Source organism: Bombus affinis, chromosome 2 (genome assembly GCF_024516045.1).
Source record: "Bombus affinis isolate iyBomAffi1 chromosome 2, iyBomAffi1.2, whole genome shotgun sequence".
In the NCBI taxonomy this organism is placed as follows: Eukaryota; Metazoa; Arthropoda; class Insecta; order Hymenoptera; family Apidae; genus Bombus; species Bombus affinis.
Genome location: NC_066345.1, coordinates 486338 through 503221, shown reverse-complemented (window position 1 = coordinate 503221; position 16884 = coordinate 486338). Strand labels below are relative to the sequence as shown.

General features: G+C 34.1%; 2 long non-coding RNA genes across 2 annotated transcripts in view; both read left to right on the top strand.

Annotated features, from left to right (window-relative positions):
- Positions 1-16884, top strand: part of LOC126924027 (uncharacterized) — a 291770-nt gene that overhangs the window by 31417 nt on the left and 243469 nt on the right. The window lies entirely within an intron of this gene.
- On the top strand, positions 7094-11455 carry LOC126924054 (uncharacterized). The gene is made up of 3 exons (XR_007713392.1): positions 7094-7403; positions 9940-10366; positions 10551-11455. It is a non-coding gene; the product is annotated as an uncharacterized LOC126924054 (long non-coding RNA).

The following is a 16884-nucleotide window of genomic DNA, read 5'->3' as shown; positions in this document are numbered from 1 at the left end:
TGCACAGTGCAGCATATTCTATAATAATCGAAAACGAACGAAAAGTATTATCGTTACGAATGCACAAAATTAATGATTGCTGTAATGAATATACAAAAATGATTGCTGTAATGAATATACAAAGTCCAATGATCTCATTCGTGATTTTCAACCCTTCCAGAAAGTTCTGTCTTTTGTTGGTTTGAAAAAACATTTGATAAATAGTTGCTCAATCATCAAACAAGCTACTTAAAAGAATCCAAGCTTTTGATCAGGAAAAAATCTATACAACAGCTCATGTTTCGTGCTAACGTTGGCAGAAATGGTCGCGTCAAGGGCTCACTTGAAGGCTATGGCAACAGCCAGGATGCTGTTGGTCGAGAAAATAAAATTTTTGGCATCGACGAATCAACGTGTATCCTGGACAAATAGAGTCAAAGTTCGGATGTTATGATCATCAGCGAAGATCCAGTTTGAATCGAACACTCGACAGACATAGTTTGCATACTCTGCTTTGCATTTCAACTGGTAAATGAATGGAAATCCGCGTGATTTACAAAATGATCTTTGTGCGTACGAGTAGAGATACTTTCATTGATCTCGTTCACTAAATATCGGAATGACCATTGCTAACGCTAATTAGTATAGCTTCATTGACGTTTATCATCAATTGTGCATATATATCAAGCTTTTAGCTGAAATGTACTCTCGATTCCATGTATTTCCATAATCTGTCTAAAGAGGATAGGTCAAGTGACCATGAGAGTCAGGTTACAGGTTCAGAGTCAGTTTAACATCGCTAAACGCTTGCAAATGTTACGTGATAGGCGATACCATGATTTGAAGAGCGCTGTGGATATTCTTCTATGACATTTGGTCCATTTTCATTACGAAAAACATGCACACACATTCGAACAGCGTATCCATGCGTTTTTCGAATGGTACTCGATGTCAAATGATTAAAGAATTGGGTTTTACTGCAAAATAGGAATATGACAGAGATGAACGACTCATTTCATAATCTCTGAACATGATCTTAACACCATAGTATTAAAATCACTGTTTAAGTTTGTTTTAAGTAAATATTTAATGATATATTACGCTTTTATTATAAGCAATTGTCTAAGACTTGTTTTTTTCTTTTACAGAGTAAAATGTCTGTTACAGATTTTTCTTTTCTTTCATATCTCCACACAGTGTACTGTGGCAGCCAGAAGAGAGTTTATAGAATAAGAAGTGTAAAAATACATCATAATTCTAGAAAATGGATCTATGTTTAATAAGATCAATGAATAAATATAATATATACCACAGGATAGATGACAGAAGTTATTAAAATTCATAGTATATCGATTCTAAACCTTCTTTTATTCGCCACTGTATTTACTTAACGATCTATTACGCTTTTGTATTTCATATACAGGGTGGTTGGTAACTGGTGGTACAAGCGGAAAGGGGGTGATTCTAGGCGAAAAAAGAAGTCGAAAATATAGAATAAAAATTTTTCGTTTGACGCTTTGTTTTCGAGAAAATCGACTTTGAATTTTCGCCCGGTGCGCGTGCACTTTATCACGTCTCGTTATAAGGGATCTCACTGTAGATCGTTGTCTCGATCGACGTTATGTTGATAAGTATGTGTTCGGCAGAATGGGGAACATTTTCAGCAATTTTTGTAATAATAAACTTTATGATTACTTCATATTATTTCATTATGTATTTCTAATTTTCCGTTACGGCAAAAACAAACTTAAACTGCGATAATATCCATCGAGACAACGATCTACAGTGAGATCCCTTATAACGAGACGTGATAAAGTGCACGCGTACCGAGCTAAAATTCAAAGTCGATTTTCTCGAAAACAAAGCGTCAAACGAAAAATTTTTATTCTATATTTTCGACTTCTTTTTTCGCCTAGAATCACCCCCTTTCCGCGTGTACCACCAGTTATCAACCACCCTGTATAATATAGTATGCTTTTGTTATGAGCAATAGCTGTCTGAGTTTTGTCCTTTGTTTATAACCGAGCACATCAATTGCTCCTAACCTTCAATGAAAGAAAAAAAACCTTCAGTATCATCACGTTTTACGAGTACGCAAATGCAAGAAAAAGCATCGATACATTGATTCTTACACATTCGACTACATGGAGCCGCAAAAGTTTTACAACTTGTACAAAAGATTTTCGATATCGATTTTTGACTAGCTTTTTCCCATGTCATGCTATATAATCAAAAAGCATTTGTACCGTTTATTTATACCGGTATTATAATACAGAATTTTTATTTCCTTTTGTGCAGTAGATTATATTTAATTAAATACCGTGCATGTACGCTATTACGTAACAATTTTGTTATTTATAGTTATCTAATTTAATAATAACGTTGTGGACGATAGAATTGGAAACGAGGACATGCAGAAAAACCACGTCGCAGTTGCACCTATATTGCTAGTATGATTCACTTCTTTTATTATATTTTGCATAATCTATTTCGAGAAATATGGACATTACGTGTCACGCGATCATCGTCATTTGTGATACATATGTGTATGACAATTACTACGTAACGAGCGATTGTAATCATCTAATTATCCATAGTAGTGTCAGAGTTAATGGTTCCGAGTATATCTTTTCCTTCTTTTTGTTTCGAGTTAGCTATATGTAACAAAAAATCGGTTTACGAATAGCTTCCAACTATACACGATGAAAATAAAAATCTAATTTTTCACCGGTATATTTACTTCAAAAAGGATTAATATTTTGTACAGTTTGAACGAAAAGCAATTAAGATTGGACTATTTGGTTTGTACACAGAAAAAACGCCAATCGTAGTGTTTACAAAGTCTATTTGCCCGGTAACTGTTTCGGTGAATTGATCTATTAATTTACATGTAAAGTTCTTCTCGCTGAGTTTATTCTAAAAATCATTTCCGCCCATTTCACTGATGATCAATAGTCAGGATATAAAAATACACAGCTTGAGAAAATATTTTAATAGAAACGTTAGGGATTAACTGCATACTGGCTTCTTCCCAATTTAAAAGTAATTTTTCATTTTGTTCATTTTTCTTTTCATGAAGTTTCACTTGGCTTAAAGAAATTAACACGTAGCGATAAAAACTATTGCTCGATATTCTAGAAACTTGCAACAGTATTCAAGACTTTTTAAGGGTTTTTTAAAACACAGATATCTAAAAAGAAAATAAATTCTCAAACGGAAGGATAATTACATGATGTGTTACGACATGCTTTAACAGTATCAGTCTACTTGCTGGGAATAGACAAAAAAGCACCAGAGTTAAGAGAATTGAAAGAACATATGCTTGAATAATTCATATCGAGATTTCCAACATCAATAATAAGCTTTCAATTTATTGAGATACGTGTAATTTTGTGTGCTAGATTAGATTAGCCTCGTAGTAGTGACACACACATATGAGTATGAGTGTGTGGAAGTATGTGCGTGCACAGCGTCTCGAATGCAACTGTTCAGATAGTAGTGTGGTATAGAAGACAAAGAGAGTGCTGAGACGCGTGCAAATGTATATCGACGAATATCTTGGAAATCACATATTAAATAAATCTGAAACTATTTTGATATCAATTCTAAGTATAATTCAAGTGTTCTTATACATTTATTTCGGCGATTAAGATCCACAATTTTCAACAGAATTAAAATTGAAATTGAAATTAGTTGTATTATAAAATTTCTTAAATGAGAATAGTTTCGTAGAAATGTAAGAAATAAACTATGATAATTACGCGATATAATAGGAGCCAAAGGTTGCTAGAAATAACATGTTCGAGAAAATATTTTAGTAGAAATGTACGAAATGAACTGCAATAATTACGCGATATAATAGCAACCAAAGGTTACTAGAAACAGAAAATCCGCGAAAATATTTCAGTAGAAATCTGCGAAACGAATTACAATAATTACACGATATAATAGTAAGCAAAGGTTACTAGAAATAACAAGTTTGAGAAAATACTTTAGCAGAAATGTGAGTCACGGGCCATCATGGTTACATGATATATTACAGTTAGATAACACGAAGCTCTGTATTTCTCGTTTTTGGCCTCACGCAGAACGTATGTATGCCAGTTCTTTCGATATGCCATGAATGGGCTAAAAGCTTCGCCGCTGGTCAAGATAAGTTAAGGAATAAACGGCTATGTTTTGTTACTTGTATCCGCATACTCGCACACAGGGTACGCTAACATTAAGGATAGCGAGATAAAAGGAGAGAAAGAGATAGCTTGCCTTATGTAAATACATATATATTCGCTGTAGCGCCGCTAACTGTACCAACGTTATTAACATTGGCTTTGCATGGCTTAATATTTAAATTAGCGATCCATAGTTGGAATTCGTTTCAGCGATAGCGCATGCTTCCGTGGATTATTAACATGAGCCAGCGAACTCGGCCAACACGACAGGTGGTATGTCTATATCGTTGAGAATATTGCTTCGAACGAACTTTAAAACGTCACGGGGCCAAGCGATTTTCCATTGGCGAACAAATTCTTCTCTCTTTTAACTCTACTGCGATCCACGAATTTTCATATTTTAATCTTCTTTTTATTGAAATTTTTCTGTTACCGCAACTCATTTGGACAAGCGCGTTAATTCACTCGAGGCCAAAGGTAAGCATAAACATTGAATTAGATTAAATGAACGGTTTCAACACACTGGAGCATGAATTCACAGTGCGAGTCGCGTGATAATAAGTTACCATAATCTTGCTCTCATCTCAGCAACCAAAAGGGATTTGTAATATTTGAAAGTGCTTCGCGTAAAATTGGAACGAAACGTCGCGCGTATCTATTTTCATATTTCATATTTTTCATATTTCGCTCAAACTGAAGATATTTTCTAACGTTAAAAAAGGTACAATAATTGGATAGAAAGTAATGTAAAGGGGGTAGCAGCGTCGATCCCGATCCTCCTGGATCCACCTTCTGCTGGAAGTATTCTCCGGTATCAGGAATAGTTTCGAAGGTATTTTTTGCGAAGATCGATTTAAGTAGAACATCCTGTATAATGTCACAAAGTTCTCAGCAACAGCTATGAGAGAAAATATGCTGCATGTGAATAAAATATTTAGCAAATAATGAGACGAGGGATGGATATGCGCATCGAGCTGACTGAAAGCTGGTTGAGCAAGTGTGCTATTGAGTACGCGTGAAAGGATCAGAGTGTTCTTGAAAGCGGTCAGTTCATTGAAGAACACAATATGGTGAATGCGGTGAATGGAAAAAGAAGACAATTACACAGGGATATAGCAAAGAGAGTAATTATGCTATTTACATACATGGTATGTTATTATTGATTCAAAACTCATCACGCGATCAACACCCATGTAAAAGAAATTGAAATCATTATATCACATTGCTGCTGTAGGTTGATAGTGATACGACCTAAGAAAATGTCAATTTTAATATGTGTGTTTTCAACAACACTAAATACAGGCTTTATTTAATGGGATTATAAATATGCATAACGTTTTACACGATAGAAACAAAAACACAGACCTTGTATAGACCTTAAAGATAGACCTAAACATAGACCTTGTATTCGATAAAAGTAAGCTTGAAATTTGTTTAGTATGTGACAGTATAGATATCAAGCAGCGGTATAACACACGTTTCTTGAATTTTGCAGTGAATTGTTATATGTTTTACTGTATATTTTATATTTCGTGAAAAAGACACGAGTTCATTTTTATTGATTTCCTAACTTGGTAATTAAAAGGTATTATTTTAAAACGAGGTAGTTCATCTTTAAAAACTTTGGAATCGTTAATTTATGTATGTAGGAATGTTATATTATTAGTTTGTATTATAGGTAACAGTATGATTAATACAATATCGTTCGCTCTCACACGAAATCAAATACAATTTCCCGTTTCACGTATTCGTTACTCACTGCTTCTACGACACTACAACACAAGGATCTTCACTCGACAACGATAAATTCAACTCTCACTCTCTCAACTCTCGTACAACGTTTTCCACGCTCACTGTTTTCTAACATCCCTTGGTAACACTCACAACATTCTTTGACAACGTAAACATACCTTGACAACGTCCTTCCCTGATGTCACACTATCCCACATGTATTACAAAATCATAGAAAAATAATAAAATTCTAGAAATCTGTTGCATTCTTGTTATCTTTCTTTTATCTAGAGAAAGAAATTATAGATTAAATATTGTGAAAATATAGTAATTATTTATTTCATTGACTGTAGAGCACAATTTATAAAGTACGTTAATCTACTAATAAATATTTCAATTATAAAAAATGGTAATAGCTAGAAATATTGCTAAAACATTCGGGTTATAAAAAGAGTAAAACAATGTCTTGCAAATAGTAGTACAAATACAAGAGCATTGAAAAATAGCATGTACCTAAGTGTGTTGTCAAATACATTTACAACATTATGAGTTTACTAAAAATATAAATCTTAAAACTGATGACAAATCTACGAAATTCCATAAGGAAAGGACAGCGACTAACGCGAGGATCAGACTGCGGACTTTTATGTATTTACAGGAAATTTGAGAGTGCAAAATTACACAGCGTGCACACGAAATCAAAACATATGCGAAATACCCAAAGTATAGTACTTTTTACGATACCTGACAGATAAAACAATCTCCCACCGAGATTCTACCTTTTCAGTCATATTCTCAAAAATATGAATCTGCATAAAAATCCGCCGTTTAGTTATGACAATCGATATTTACGAATCGATCATAGTTTTACTCCCACAACTACACAGAATGACAGCACTCATGAAATACAGAATAGACCGATAGGTATCGAATGTAAAAAATGAAACTCGCCAGCAAACGACAGAGTACGTATCTTATCACTCGACTGGCGGGTGTTTATGCAAATTCAAATTTTTATCAATAGAATAAAAAACAAATGGTACATAAATAGGGATTTGTTTCATTGTTTAAATATCATATCAGATACTTTCGATATTTTCTATATTTTTATACGTCACATGTATCGTGCGCGCTCTTGTGCCTTTATATTTAGCAAAAATTCATGGAAATCTGCAATATACTTATCGTGCTTTTCCTTTTTTGTCTGCATAACTGTTCGCTATTATGGTAATGCGTCTACGAATTTACATTGCGGTAATACGATTGGTGGTGTATTATCAGCGAGCGCAACCAACCGCTGAATCATAATATAAAACCATACGCGAGGTCGAGATCAGCCAATCACTGAGCGAATGGCGAAACAAAAATTTATACATATTTCTGCTGTTGCAGCGTGGAGGAAGGAATATGTGGCCGCGATACATCGAGGCGATATATTATCGAGATTGCCAGGAAGCTTGGTACCGTGGCATCTATCACCACTGACATAGATCCACGACGATCTTCGTGCATTATCGAGCAACGGTATTGTCCCCGTTTATAATGATCAGCGAACGAATCGTGGGCGATATATTTTGCGGGCTGCCGGCCCAACAATCGCGCAACAATCCCCTCAACACACCCTCGTGATCCGTATTTTTAAGCAGCTTTCATTTATCACATTACCGTAAACAAGGCGCGCGAGGCTGATTCAATTTGAAACACGACACACATAGATTAGCTGGTTAATTCCGACTGAATTGCCCTTTACGAGCAATAGCTTTGATCTCGGCAGCCACGCGATGAAAGTTGAAAAATAACGCCGCGCTCGACGTTGTTACCACGCGATGCGTTTGAACAAGGACGTTTATTCTTCGCTGCCCATAAACTGATTTTCATGGCTGCTTCTAGCAAATTTGTTGGTCCTATTAACCGCTTTCGCGTGATATGTAGATTATTTATTTTACGCTTTTAGATTCGAACGCACATCACGTTTTAGTATTTAATCTTTCATACGTATTGTTATTCATCTTTGATTGTTATATAAGATCTTGTACTTTCTTTGGTAGACCATTGTGCAATTAATTTTCCTATTTAGTTGGCCATGAAAAACAACGAATTATTAATATCGTAGATAAGTTTCTGGAAGTATGATGTTTCGAATATTTTTGAGTTTTATATGGAATTAAATCAAATATTATAGGAATATATTTTTGGATTAAATAATTTTAATCGACAGTGTTACATTGCTTGATTTATCATATACTGATTGAAAGCCAGGATTTTGCAGCAAGAATGCAAACTAATAAATTAAACTATTGGACTTATATAATCAAGATATATCCGGAAATTAATAAATAAAGTTACATAAATATTTTTCAATTTTATAAATATTCTTTCCATGCAAATTTGTTAGATAAATTATATACAATTACTAATTGCATACAACATTTATATTATGTACAGACAAAAAATTGACAATTGCTACAAACAATTCCAGTAGATCTCAATTTTCCCACAAGTGCATACCACGGAAATCAGAATCTAAAAATTGTGATACCAAGAAGAAAAGAATGTGTTGTATGCAAATGGGAATTCAAGATCGGCCAGCAGTAAGATACATCGCGCAAATTACCCACGTACCATCGACCATCTCTCGCGTAACCTTAGTGGCAGACATACCGCCGGTTGAGAATTATTGACCTATATATTTCATTAGAAACTATTTTTCGAAAAGCGTAAAGAATGCACGAACATACCTTTCCTGCATCCAATGATGTGTTAGGTTTTTTCGCAAGATGAATAGGATATCATAGTTTAGGTACCTACTCTACAGGAAGGACGTAGGAGCTTACGATCCTATGCTGTGCGATCTTAACTTTTTGCAAAGTCGTTACGCCTGATAGGACGCGAAGAAAATCTCAGCAGATTGATTTTTCTCAAACAAAATAAGTATATTTTGTAACAAGACTTAAAAACTAATTGAAAACTGTACTATGCTTGAAACTTGTATGTTGAAAAATTGTATAACGTAGTTTATCGAACGCTACTTGTCTGTAAGTGAGTATTGTCTCTATCGAGAAACGTTTCTAGTGGATAGAAATTGTAGTAGCTAGTAACTCGGTTTAGTAGCAGTACGCTACTTTTAAACAGACAATTTTAAGCTACTATGGCACTACAATAAGTTCGTACGGTCTTTGGATTTTCGAAAAGTCTATGTTCTTCCATCTGTTTTCTCTTCTCATTTTACAATTTACTTGTTTCCTGCATCCTTCTATTTTTCTTTCCAAATCTATCCATTCTTTTCTTTAACAGAGATTTTCCTCGAGATCGAATTGTTCTGCATGTATATATGCAAATGCGATCCATGCGATCCATCGACCCAGACGTGCATTACTTTCCCTCACTTTCTTTGCCTTTTTCCCTTTTTTCCTATATTCTTTACTTACCTTTTCAACCCGTTTCATTTAAAACACGGCAAAGACAACATTATTATTATTATTATGGTTGTTGTTGTTGTTATTGCTATTGATGTTGTTGTAATTACTATTGTTATTGTTATTGTTATTGTTATTGTTATTGTTATTGTTATTGTTATTGTTATTGTTATTGTTATTGTTATTGTTATTGTTATTGTTATTGTTATTGTTATTGTTATTGTTATTGTTATTGTTATTGTTATTGTTATTGTTATTGTTATTGTTATTGTTATTGTTATTGTTATTGTTATTGTTATTGTTATTGTTATTTGACGAAACGTCCAATGAAGCGCAAGAGAAACTCTGAATATAATGAATATTTCAAACATGCGCTACAATAAAGTCTTTGTCACATAGACACATGCGTCAGAATGTAAATCAATTTCAACGTATCCACTGAACATAAGATATTTGGTAATCCCATGAAGCGGAATTTACGCTGTTTCACTTTGGAAGAACACGACGGATGATCGCCGCTTCCACCCTAGTTTCATCCGCCGTGTACTTCCGAAGCGAAACAGTGTAAATTCCACTTAAGTAATGTAGTTTCTTATCTTACTGTAGACAATCGTGTGTATCACGTTTCGCTGATGTGTTTACAGGAACTCTACTTCACGTTTTCTAAAGAGAATAATCTGGACAGTGTGCAGCGTGAGTTTGAAGCAATTGGATCGTTACTCCTCGCATCGAGAGAAGCTACAAAATGAGTGTCAGCGAGGAGCATTTACGACATTGTATACTATACGAGTTTAAAAAGGGCAGCACAACTATGGATACTGTTAAGAAGTATACAGCGAACATGTGCTGAATGTGAGAAAGTGTCAAAGATGGTTCTCAAAATTCCGGAATGGTGTTTTCGAGCTTGCTGACGAAGCCAGGTCTGGTCGAAGAGTAACCTTCGATGTCGAAGCATTGATAATTGTAATTGAAGCAGCACCTCATTTGACTACCGAGGAAATAGCAAACATAGTAGTAGCAGTAGTATCGTACATCGATATTTACATCAGATTGGAGAAGCTTCTAATGAACGTGAGTATTAATTCTCTTCGCTGAAAGATAGAGTGGAAGAGTGAATTATGAGATCACCTGATATATTATTATTGTATTTTTATAACGTGAAGTTATAATCTGTAAAAAAAGTATTTGAAGTGAATATTACAATTTTGAGTGAACTGTCGCTAAATGTGATAATTGTTGAGTCATCTTCTTGTAGGATCAAAGGTGATATTCTATTTAGCAGATGAATAAATCCATTCCAAATTCTATTCATCGGATGAATGAATTATGAAATGACAGAAAAAGATGTGTTCATAACAGTTTCCAGGAAACAGCTTGAAACGATTTATACGGACCATCAACTGCTTTCGAGCGTATCATTAATTTCAAGCATCAGGAATTCAACTTTAATTTAATGAACGAAGATCTGCAGGACGCACCATTAATTTTACGGAAGCTTCGACAGCATCCGGATGCAAAAAAATATGACGCTTCCTATTTGAGCTTCACTTACTCTCACAAGTGAATGTAGCTTTTAACATTTGTAACAGACATTATATGTATGTACAGAAAAACTAGAAGGTATTTTGTTGGATCACCACTTTTCTCCTAATATAATTGGCAAACGATCAAATACACGAAAGATGCAGTTTAGGAAAACTTATTCGACACGTGCTAACTTCCAGAAAGTTAGTTCCTAGTGAGTCGTACTGTGGGTAGACTCTGGTTGAGACACGACCAGTAGTCAAGTAGCAAGTAAAGTCGAATTTATACTGTCTCATTGTGAAAGATTCATAAAAAAACGTCCCATCCGCAGTGATCGTCTAATGTGAACGGTGTAAATTCGGCTTTACTGAACTACTAGCCGTATCCGAGCCAATCTTAAAGCCTAGAAAACTAAGGTCTGCACTTCGTCACCTAAATATCGTATGCAGTGAGAGACAAAATTAGTTGCTTTATTGTACCATAAAAAATGAAAGTGAGATATTTTATTATATATATTCAATACATTCAACACGATTAAATATATTCAAATATACGTAAATGTAGATTGTATAGATATTTATAATACTTATATGTATATATGTATTTATTATATATATTCAATACGTTTGACATGATTAAATATCTTCAAATATACGTAAATGTAGATTGTATAAACATTTATAATACTTATAATGCTAATATATATTTATCATATATATTCAATACGTTTGACATGATTAAATATATTCAAATATATTTAACTGTATATTGTATAGATATTTATAGTACTTATATATATTTATTATATATATTTAATACATTCGACATGATTAAATATATTCAAATATACGTAAATGTAAATGTATAGATATTTATAATACTTATATGTATATATGTATTTATTATATATATTCAATACGTTTGACATGACTAAATATATTCAAATATACGTAAATGTAGATTGTATAGATATTTATAATACTTATAATGCTTACATATATTTATTATATATATTCAATATATTCGATATGATTAAGTATATTCAAATATACGTAAATGTATATTGTATAGGTATTTATAATATTTATAATACTTATATATATTATATTATTAGTATTATATATTACTAGTTATAATAAATGTACACAAACAAAGGTTGATCCATACCACATGAGTATATACAATATAATATTGTTACAATTTTTGTTCTGCCAATCTTGTCTTATTATAAGTTACCGAGTGATTTGATTGACATTTGTTTGTGTACATTTAACAGTGTAGGTGTCTATGTATAATATACAGTTATATATACTTGAATAATATAGAAAATAATTCTCTTTTAGTTATATGTCTACGTTCTAACTGTACAAATACTTATATCTCTCAGTTTACATGGGCTCCAAAATCTACAGGATAATAACAGAAGTATACTTTAAGAGCGATCATTAGGAACATGTTAATGATAGTTCTCGGCGTTTATTTATTTTACTTAGCAAGTCACGAACACGAGTCTACAATGACAAATAGTAAATGTACCAAAAAAAGAAAGAAAAGCAAAAATATATAGGAAATATAAATATGTATTTTTACAGGAAGACAAACTAGGAAGAATAGCGAGAGCCAGATTATTGATCGAATAATTTATTACACTTTTCACGTCAAACTGAGCTAAAGATGAGAAATGCAAACAGGTCCAAAACTGATGGAAAAGCTGATACACGGCGGACTAAATTACTGTCACTTTTCCAACAGTACTTGTTGATTTATATCGCTAACACATTAATAAGTGAGCGCTTATATCACGGCTTGGCATGCGGCTCGGATCAATTTTTTGAGTCCCTGTACAGGAAAAACGAGGGATAAAGAAAGTTGAATTTTAATAACACGTTAGAAGTTGAATAATTGCAACGCTGGACGCTTCAAACTAATAGTAATATCCAGATAAGAAATTACTCGATCCATTATTTGCATAGTTGCATATTCCAGCGACGGGATTATAAAATCTAAAATCGCTGGAGAAGAAGTCAATCTGGAAGAGCAGACGTACTCCGTAAAGGACGTGAGCGTACAGTGAAATTAATAAGTCGACGTAACGCAAGATTGTCAGTGTGATTATTGATGACTTAAACTTCCATGCATATATATATCCGTGTTTCTGTCTATTCCACGGATAAACACATTCGTTTACGTTTTAGTAAAATCCCTGGAAATCCGGGTGTAGATTATTTTATCAAATATTGTACATATTATAAAATACGTACAGAATATTTTACCAAATATCATACGTGTTATGAAATACATATGGAATATCTTATCAAATATTAAGATCGCAGAAAATCAAATTTGCCGTGTCGAATTTTCTCGGCCGAGAAAGCGGCAATAAAAGTTCTTTGCCAGATAATCGAAATAACAGAAATAGCAGCGAAACGGAGGCTTCGTAGCCCATCGGGTGCAAAGGAGCAACGAGGAAAAGAGAGTAGCGGGTTATATTAAACCGCTGAAACTTTCACGTTGAACGTACGTAACGTTATCCGCGAAAGCCATTAAGACGTGGCTATCAAGGAAAACCGTGATAACGAGCGCGCGCACTTTTGCGAAACGGGCGGCTGTTGCAGGCCGTGTCGCTCGTAAAGGAGCCTCTGTGTCTGCAGTTTAGCCGGCATACGTAAATTCCATAAATTTCCTGCCTGTTAACGGCAACATCCGACAGTAGTCGGTTCCGAGGTCAACCGAGAGTGTATCTTTCCTACGAGGCGACATAGTGCAAATGAATTTGTTCATAAACACCCGTAATTCGAAGATGGTATTCCGCTGGGGGTAGCCACCCACGTGTTATTTAGCAATTAAGTAAGAAAACTTTACCAAATGTCCATCTGGACAAATTGCAAAGTAAAAATTAAATAAAGAAAAGGCTCTTGTTGTAGAAAACACCCCACTAACTTCACTAAAGAAATAAAATAGTCAAACTCGAAGATGGTATTCCGCTGGGGGTAGCTATCCACATGTTATTTAGCAATTAAATTAGAAAAATTTACCAAATGTCCATGTGGACAAATTGTAAAGTGCAAATTAAATAATGCAACAAAGGTATTAATTTTTTGGCATTCCGCTGGGAGTAGCCACCCACATGTTATTTAACAATTAAGTAAGAAAACTTTACCAAATGTCCATCTGGACAAATTGCAAAGTAAAAATTAAATAAAAAAAGGCTCTTGTTGTAGAAAACACCCCAATAACTTCACTAAAGAAATAAAATAGTCAAACTGGAAGATGGTATTCCGCTGGGGGTAGCCATCCACATGTTATTTAGCAATTAAATTAGAAAAATTTACCAAATGTCCATCTGGACAAATTGTAAAGTGCAAATTAAATAATGCAACAAAGGTATTAATTTTTTGGCATCCCGCTGGGAGTAGTCATCCACATGTTATTTAGTAATTAAATTAGAAAAATTTACCAAATGTCCATCTGGACAAATTGCAAAGTAAAAATTAAATAAAAAAAGGCTTTTGTTGTAGAAAACACCCCAATAACTTCACTAAAGAAATAAAATAGTCAAACTCGAAGATGGTATTCCGCTGGGGGTAGCCATCCACATGTTATTTTGCAATTAAATTAGAAAAATTTACCAAATGTCCATCTGGACAAATTGTAAAGTGCAAATTAAATAATGCAACAAAGGTATTAATTTTTTGGCATCCCGCTGGGAGTAGTCATCCACATGTTATTTAGTAATTAAATTAGAAAAATTTACCAAATGTCCAGCTGGACAAGTTGTAAAGTACAAATAATAAAAAAAGACCTCGTAACCTTCGTCCGTAGGTAGCTGAGAGGATTCTCCGAGCGTGGGCATCGAAAATACAGAGACGCCAGTCACTGAATTTCAGTCACAGTCGATGAATCTTTCATTAACAATTTATTCCACCTTTTCCGCTCCACTAACGCATTCACGAGCGATGATCATCAGCGTTTTCTCGGATTTCTACAAAAATGTTATTGTATCTCGAATTTCCTCCCGATCACTTGTATAAATATACATATAGATAAACAGTGAATGATCTTTTGTAGAGGTCGTACGCAAGTAGATCTATGGATCAAGATAAGAAACAAAATCGGGAATAATAAAATTGCGCTGGTGATTTTGTTTCCGGGAAGATCGAATTTGAAATTTTGTCGAATCAACGTAAATTTAATTCGCAGGCAGATAGAAGTAGATAGGAGGTTGTTCTACATGCGAAAACAAGTCGAGAATAAAGTTCGTTCGCGCGGAATCTCATTTTTCGGGAAAATTATATTTGATCATTTTTCACTAACGTGTTTCAATTTTATTCTGCGATTTAAGCAAATTCACGTGTATTTGGCAAACTTTCAAATTCGACTTTCTCAAGAACGTGTTTCCCAGCGCAATTTCTTTATTTTTGATCTTCGACTTATCTTGAACCATAGAATCTCGCAGATCTCATTCCTACCACGAACCGTTACGCATCATCCTGTATATACAGGGTGTATCGTGATATGTGAATCTCACTCCAAAAGTGGATAGGATGCACAAAAGCGAAAAGAGAAAAAACAATGGAAAAATTCATACGAACGTGCCTTCTATCTGGCCTTGTTTCACAGACATTTCTGCGTTCCAATAATTCGCAATTGCTCATCTTCGTAGAAGATCCTTGAAATAACTACCATCCATTTGTGTCATTTGACATATGTCTGGAATTTTTGAAAGATTGCGAAATTCTCTGTTGCGACGACTACAAGCTGATCTACAGACCGAGGTTAGACAAATATAGCTAAAAAAAATAAACATAGACTCATTTTAAACGTTTTGAGGAAGATGGTAGACAACGAAAGAAAGAAGAGATTCCAAGAAAGCATAAATATTTTATTGTTCCTTTGTAATTGCTGAAAGTTAGTGGCAGCAGTTGTTATCGAAGTGTAGCTTTTTATAAGAAGACTTTCAATGGCTCGGCATTAATTGACTTATTGCGGTGAAGTATTTAATAGTACCGCCAACACAGCTTTAATAATTTTAAATGGCCGGAGGGAAATGAGTGTAGAACCGGAAGTTTACAACGCGTCAGCAGCTACTTAAACGTAACACAGTATAAAGTTCTCGGTGGTTACTCGGTAAGTTAACTGAAAACAAAGCCGAACGTCTTTGGAAAGACGAGCAAGGAAGTTTGTAACGAAGTATGAAACTTGGATACAATCCACTTGCATACGGGATACGTACTGTATAGAAGCGTTAGTTAGTCAGACTACTTTGAAACCGTACCGTCTTCAAACGTGTCTCGCATAACTCCAACAAAGTTAGCTCGTGTCGTTTTTCTGCAGACTCTCTAGCAGAAAAATTCTTTCCCGCCAACGTTTAGTATATATCTCGCTGAAAAATCCTATTAATTCTTATTTTTAAGTGCTCTTTATAACACACTGCGTCTTGCAGATTGTAAACATCGCTGAACAGCGCTTTATATCTCTAACGTTTTTATCAAATTCATGGTGTTTCTTTTTAGTTGGACGATAAGGTACCTGATTCAACTATTTTACGTAAGAGAAATAATTGATTACGTGTAACGTAATCATTGAACACACATTGTGAATACTAGTGGAAAGGGTCGTACGATAACATATTACATTATCCTATATATTAATATTTTACATTAAATTACTCTACGTATAATACTAATGTTTTATTAATGTCATTGCCCTGTACATTAATCGTAATAGAAAACAGGCAAATAATGAAATTGTATCTAATTCTTTTCTGCATGGTTACTGTCTCAGAGTGGCACCTTGTCCCATTTACATACTCTGTATATTAATCGTAATAGAAAACAGGGAATTACTTGAATTATATCTAAAGAAATTCTTTTTTATCTTTTACCATCTCGAGGTTGTAACTTGTCCCAACTGAATGAGGCACCCTATACATTAATTATATAGAAAATGTAATAGAAAACAGGCAAATAATAAATAATGAAATTGTGTCTAATTCTTTTCTACATGGTTACTGTCTCAGAGTCGTAGCTTGTCCCAGTTGCATACTCTGTATATTAATCGTAATA